The 6,994-nt window shown below is 36.5% G+C and overlaps 1 long non-coding RNA gene across 1 annotated transcript; it reads left to right on the top strand.

Moving 5' to 3' along the window:
- Positions 1-6: 6 nt before the first annotated feature.
- Positions 7-4,916, top strand: LOC115235795. The gene is made up of 2 exons (XR_003884090.1): positions 7-3,870; positions 4,052-4,916. It is a non-coding gene; the product is annotated as an uncharacterized LOC115235795 (long non-coding RNA).
- The last annotated feature ends 2,078 nt before the right edge of the window (positions 4,917-6,994 follow it).

The following is a 6,994-nucleotide window of genomic DNA, read 5'->3' as shown; positions in this document are numbered from 1 at the left end:
GAGCGTCGAAGGTTTTTTTAATGCAACAAGAAAAGCTTTATATGTGTGTAAACCAAACTTTATGAAGTTCGAAATGAACGAAAACCGACATTACAATATCATGTACTTGTCACATGATATATATGATGCTATTCAATATAATGTCCGTTTTTTTTTTCGCATTATTGAAATCCGAGAGACTGCAAGAATTGCGTCAATCGTAATGCTTCGAGAATCATCGATGTAACTTTCGAGGTCTTTTTTTTTTAATTAGAGTCTTTAAAGAGAAACGCATTTGTGTTACGCTTCACTTCGCAAAGCGCAAAAAATAAACATGATTAACGGCTTGGACTTGACAACAACATGTAAAGAAAAAAAATTCCACGCGCCAAAACACGCTGCAACGATGGATATCGCTTTGCGAGGTCAGGATTACACGTGTCGGAATTCGTCGAGATAATTAAATAAAGAGCCGATGCGTGCGAGGAGCGAAGCATTCGAAGATGGACGCTTCTTTGTCTCTCGTCTTTTCGTACATGCATCTGGGCTTTCTTTATTCTTGGCAAATATACTATTTCCGAGCGTATATTTACGGTCGCCGAGAGACGGTTCCCGTTATTTAGCTATCCGTTGATCCGAAAAAAGATTTCGCTGCGTATCCTTGGCAGTTGTCAGATTAACATCGTTTACTTATTAAGTCAATGTCAGTTGCAATAGTTCACAATACGCTTCTGCGAGTATTGATGGATAATCTAAAATTGAGAAAATCGCGTCAAACGTTAAGAAACTGCGTCAATTCTGATAGCAGAGATAATAGAAATATTGAGCGAATAATACAGGTTGTCCACCCACACAAATTTTGAAAAAAAAATTCCTTAATCTTCCACATTTTTTTTGTTCAAAGTTCTAGGTAAAAAGAATTTTTTTAGATATTTTTTTGGATGCAATTTTCTAAAATAGGTTTTTTTCTTTGTGTACATTTTCTCTTTCTTCACACACATACAAAAGAAAAATAAAGAGCCACTTAAGTTTCAAGTGCTAGATTTGAAAATGAAAAAACTGGATAGTTTTCGTAAGATAAACATTCTTCACCTGCATAAATTATTAATTTTTTTATCACTAATAATTACAACAAAATTCACAACTTGGTCAATCGGTGGATTGCCGATTGCTTATAATATAAAAACAAAATTATCAGAGGGAATCGTTTTTAAAAAAAATTCTCTAAATTCCAATAGAATTCTATGAGACTTCCCTAATTTTTGCAAATACAAAAAAATCTTTGAGAATTCCAGGTTTTCCACGTTCTTTCAGGGAATAATAGACACTCTGATAATATATAATTAATAACAAAGAATATTATAAACGATAATTTTTGTAAAACGAATAATAATCATTCGAACCTTTTTTTTACGAGGAGCAAATATTAAATTCTTCATTTACGAATATTAAAATGTAAAAGCACGTACTCTCCAAATGCAATATAATGATGAAGATAATAAAGTAAAAAATTATTGCTCTACAAGAGAAGCGAGAACAAGACCACAGATGCAAGAATACGTCTACGTTGCACTTTAGAATAAGATACTCGACTCATCATGGTATTTCCACGTCATAAATAATCGTCAGGTAATTTCGCAAATGCAAACTTTCGCGTTCCGATCTGTTTGCGCCGGACTGTAGCGAACTAATTTATCCTCTATCGGAGATCTATTAATATCGCCAAGAAATATCGGAATTAATTAAATTCGCAATTTACCCTATCGGCGATAAAAGATACACATACACACATACGAAAGCTTATATCTCTTAATATAACAAAATCTACAAGACAAAATCTATATTATGTTACTTGCCAATATTATCAGAACATTTTATAGTGTGTATTCTTAATCAATATAAAAACCAATATAATATAAATTTAATATAGTAAAACATTAACTCTCTCATATATGTAACTGAATATTAATAAATAAACAGATAAATCAATATCGAAGCTATAACCGTGACGAAAGTGTATGGATGATTTATAAATTAATGAATAATAATCGACAACAAAAACACACATACACACGAAGATTTATAACCGACCGTTCGTTATTTTTTTTTTTTCGTCTTGTTTTTACAGACGTCTGGTAAGCCCCCAAAAAGCATGTATAATCGTGACTTTTCGAGGAAGATCAGAAAAACAGCGTATACTGCGTATATGAATCTAGATTCGTTCGTTGAATTCATTCGTTTTGTGTGCTATCGGCGGTCGATGTGACGCCGAGAGAATCCTTGAGAAATAGAGAGAGAAAGAGAAAGAAATCGTCATGCACAAGGTGGATGACGATGGCGCACAAAGAGATAGCGATAGAATGACGCAAAACGAACGTATAAGTGAGCGAACTTCCACGTTCCCTCCTCCCCTCATTCCCCCTTCTGGCCCCCGAACACACCAACACACCATTACTTTCCGTTTCCTCACGACACGTCACTGATGCGCCGTGACAGCTGCTCACCACAGCTCAGAGCTGTCAAACTTGAACAAAATTTATAGAAAATCAGCAGTGAGTCAATCAGGTGACGAATTAATTGCCTGTGTTTTTCGCGGAAGAAATGTTAACGGCGAACACAACAAATGATGATAGGAAATAACAAGCTTCTGGCAAAATTACATCGAGTACATCGAGCAAAACGGATAGACTAATCAGTAAAATAATTTGTGTAAAATTAAAGTAAATTTGTTTATAAAAAAAAAAAAATGAATGAAGGAGATGAATAAAATTTTTCATTACTTGGCTTGTCTTGATATTGCGCAAATTCAGCAAATTTGCGCGAAAGATAAACCGAGTAGTGAGTCACTCGCTTATTATATTTCTTGAAAATAGATAATGACAAAAAAAGATAAAGCGAATATAATCCGCTTTAGTTGACCCGTTTCCGGAATTAATAAAAAGATAAGTAGCAGGTTATTATTCTTTCGATCTTTTTCCAGCGAGAATGATGGAAAAGATAAGCGAGTCAACTATTAGTTTTGGAGTTACTTTCAAAAACGACGAGATAAGCAAGTGTTCGTATAATTTTTTTCCAACACACAAGAGGTAAAAAGATAAGCGACTAACTCACCACTTGACGTATTCGCCTCCAATATTTTTATGACATTCTAGTGGTTTTTTTCAGCGTATTACAGTCGATTAGATTTTACGACTTTTTTGCGGTAACGCGTGAACGGAATATTAATAACAATGGAATTTTAATAACAGTAAACAAAAATATATCTAGATATAAGAAATAAAATAAATACGCGAAATACAATGGAAGTAGGATTACGTCCGATATGATTTTGTCTTTTAATATAAAAAATATAAAATATCTTTTTAAAATATATGATAATATGCGTTTTTATCATTGAAATGCGCGCAAAATTAAGCAAATGACTCGTCGAAACGGAGAAAAAGAAGGATCGCGATAAACATCTTTATCTCGCGCCATATGATCGACGTAAGTTGACTCATCTAGATACATGCTGGTAACCGCATCCATCCCTAAGCTCGACAAAGGACCTACAAGGTATCTGTTATTTACAACTGTAAGTAGTCAAGGAAAAGATCAAATTTTGAGTTCAAAGATTATCGGATAAGTTTCAAGCCTGATTTCGGATAACAAGGAATATATTTACTCTGTCGAATCTGATTATACAGCAAACCCGGACCAAAGGACAAAAGAAATGAAAAGAAGATGTTATGCCTCCAGAACATCGAATAAACTTTTACGAAAAAATCGCACAGCCAATGAAACAGTTACGAGAAAATCTGCGCTGCCGTAAATAAATTTAACGAACGCGTAATTAAGGATCTCCTATGGATTTATCGAATGACTCAAAGTCGAATGAGAGAAAGAACCCGTGTGAGTACGATTGTAGAATAAATCCAGATTTATTCGAACATCGCGAGCGTTCTACAGAAGACCGAGTGACGCGAGAACAGAATTTGGAATCGCGTGTTCATTGATTTGCGCGTAACGTAAACGTTTGACTCGCTTGAAGGAAAATCAGCGCGTCTATTCATAGTATGATAAACGTTTTCAGGTCTTGCTGCAACAAAGGAGCGCCGCCGCCGATCGGAGCTCTCCCCATACAGCGTGTATGCGCTGCACGGCCGTTTAAAGGTGCATGTATAGCGATGCACTTCGCTGCGAGAGACAACCACACAATCGTATGGGCGAGGTTGAGATGTAACAAGAACGAGTTTTTCAACCAGATGTTTCGTCGGCATTCTTCCAATTCCCCGTTCGAATATTCACCGCGAACTTTAAGAAGATCGTCGTCCCTCATGAAAATTATCGTCGCGCGTAAAATGTTAATAATTTTCATTCACCAAGATTGTTAGATATTCGATTGTGTGTATCTCTCCACTAAACTAATATTCTTTCAGACAATCGAGGAAATTTAACTTGATTTTTTTAGGAAAAATGTATCAAGATATAATCTTTTCTTTCGATATCATGCATCTGTCAGTTCGTAATTTTTTTTTTTTTTTAACCATACGCAATCAGAGAAAGCGTCAAAAATCAAAACTATTAAGCTTTGATAAATTTAAGAAGATCGTCGTTTTATTGAAATTATCGTCGCGTAAAAATTATAATTTTCACTCATCAAAATTGTTAGATATTTAATTATATGCACCTCCCAACAAAACTAATGTCCTTTCAAATAGTCGAGGAAATTGAACTTGATTTTTCGATAAAAAAAAATATATCGAGAAAAGAATGAAATTTTTTTCTTTTGATGATTTATCAAGATTATTAATTAAATATTAGATTATATATATCTCGATGAAACGTTCTCTCAAACAATCGAGAAATTTGAACTTGATTTTACATTAAGAAAAATATATCAACACGAGGATATAATTTTTTCTTTCGATATCGTCGGTTCACAATTTTTTTTTTTTTTTTTTTAAATTATACGCAATTAGAGAAATCGTCACAAATCAAAACTATCACGCTCTACCGAGAAACGCACGAGATCTTAGGGGCATTGATTAGATCCACAAACGCGAAGAGTGTATCAATCTTAAAAATAGCCCGATAATGATCGCTAGTAGAAGCACGACCGAGTATGTATAGAGTGCTTGTATCGGTATTCTCAACGTGTATGCGTGCAATAAGATCTTTTTATATACATCCCTATATAAAATATTTAGAGGGTACACGCGCGCGCCTCGAGACTCGAGCTAATATAAAATCGCCTATCGTGTCGTTGAAAACGTGACACAAGAACGAAACACACACGCCTACCTTCGAAGTCGGTCGTGTGTGCATGTGCTCGAGCAGCATCGATCGGCGATAATAAAAATTTATATTAAAAAAAATTCCAAAAAACAATTTTTTTTTTTTTTTTTTTAAATTATACGCAATTAGAGAAATCGTCACAAATCAAAACTATCACGCTCTACCGAGAAACGCACGAGATCTTAGGGGCATTGATTAGATCCACAAACGCGAAGAGTGTATCAATCTTAAAAATAGCCCGATAATGATCGCTAGTAGAAGCACGACCGAGTATGTATAGAGTGCTTGTATCGGTATTCTCAACGTGTATGCGTGCAATAAGATCTTTTTATATACATCCCTATATAAAATATTTAGAGGGTACACGCGCGCGCCTCGAGACTCGAGCTAATATAAAATCGCCTATCGTGTCGTTGAAAACGTGACACAAGAACGAAACACACACGCCTACCTTCGAAGTCGGTCGTGTGTGCATGTGCTCGAGCAGCATCGATCGGCGAAAAGACACACGCGTGCTCTCCTGCGTGTTGGTTCGACACGCCGGGAGTGCCCGTTGCATTTCCGAGAACAAAGCGGGATTTTCGGAATGAGCGACGATACGCGAGCCTCTTCTCCTGGGAAGAGGACACAATGGCGAGAAATATAGGATCCCGTAAGGGACGCGCGTTCCGATTCGCCATATTTCAAGCCTTAACCCCTTCGAGACGAAGATCGGAAAGAGATGAGAAAGAGAGAGAGAGAGGTCTAAATATAATTGTGATAACGATTATATCGACGCGCTTAATATACAATATATATGCTATAATATACTGAAATTATTGAGATCACTTTAAATTATGGAGACTAGTTTCTACTGTAGCTTACTAATTTTGCGATTTGCAAAGCGATTTGATTCTAGAACGCTGACTATGTGAGCAAGATGTGCATATGTTATCGTATTGTATGCCAATATTTTGAGTGTTATTATATATTTGTCATTAAATAATTTTCAATTTAAAAAAATTCTATTATTGAAATTAAATTCTTATGAGAATGTAAATTAAATTGCTATATGAAAATGTAAGCAAGGTTTCACAAAAAATTCACCATCCGCTTATAAAACACATGTCGAAACTCGTATCGATTAGTCGTTACACATCCTTAGTAAGTATTAGCGTGCGTATTATTGCAGAAATTACGGTCAGCATTCTAGAGTCGAGTACGTAACGTACGGAAGAAGGTAGGAGGAGAAGACTATCGCGAGAAAAACACGCGTGTCGTTTGCTCGGCACCGAGGTTTTTTTTTTCTCTTTTTTTTTTTTTTTCCCACGCTCCTCGGATCCGAGGAAAGAGACACGGTAAACGATTTCCCCGTAACGGTCACGCGTACGAGAACGTACTCGGAAAAATCCAAAACGCCAATCCAAACGGTCTGCTGTTGCACGAGGAAAAGGAGCACGATAGGATAACACACGCTCGTCGCAACGAGCGTCTACGAGAAGAAGCGTAGCGTCGAAGGCACGTACTAATTCCGGAATTCGTCGAAGCCAGGAAGGCACGCGGAAGGATGGAGGGGAGCCAAGGAGGGCCTCTCACGCTCTCCCCTACCCTTCCCTTCCTTCCGAGAGCACATCGTGGAAAATTTGTAGGATGAAAGGAAGGCTACGAAAATCCTTTTTCTCACGCAACAAACTCGTTCACTGCGTTTCTTTCCGCAACTTTTCTCACGCGCGTGCCGTTCTCGACAGACATCTCGCCT

This window comes from Formica exsecta, unplaced genomic scaffold, assembly GCF_003651465.1.
Source record: "Formica exsecta isolate Colony F162 unplaced genomic scaffold, ASM365146v1 scaffold11, whole genome shotgun sequence".
In the NCBI taxonomy this organism is placed as follows: domain Eukaryota; kingdom Metazoa; phylum Arthropoda; class Insecta; order Hymenoptera; family Formicidae; genus Formica; species Formica exsecta.
Note: the sequence above shows the minus strand (reverse complement) of the source record. Positions and strands in the feature narration are given on the sequence as shown.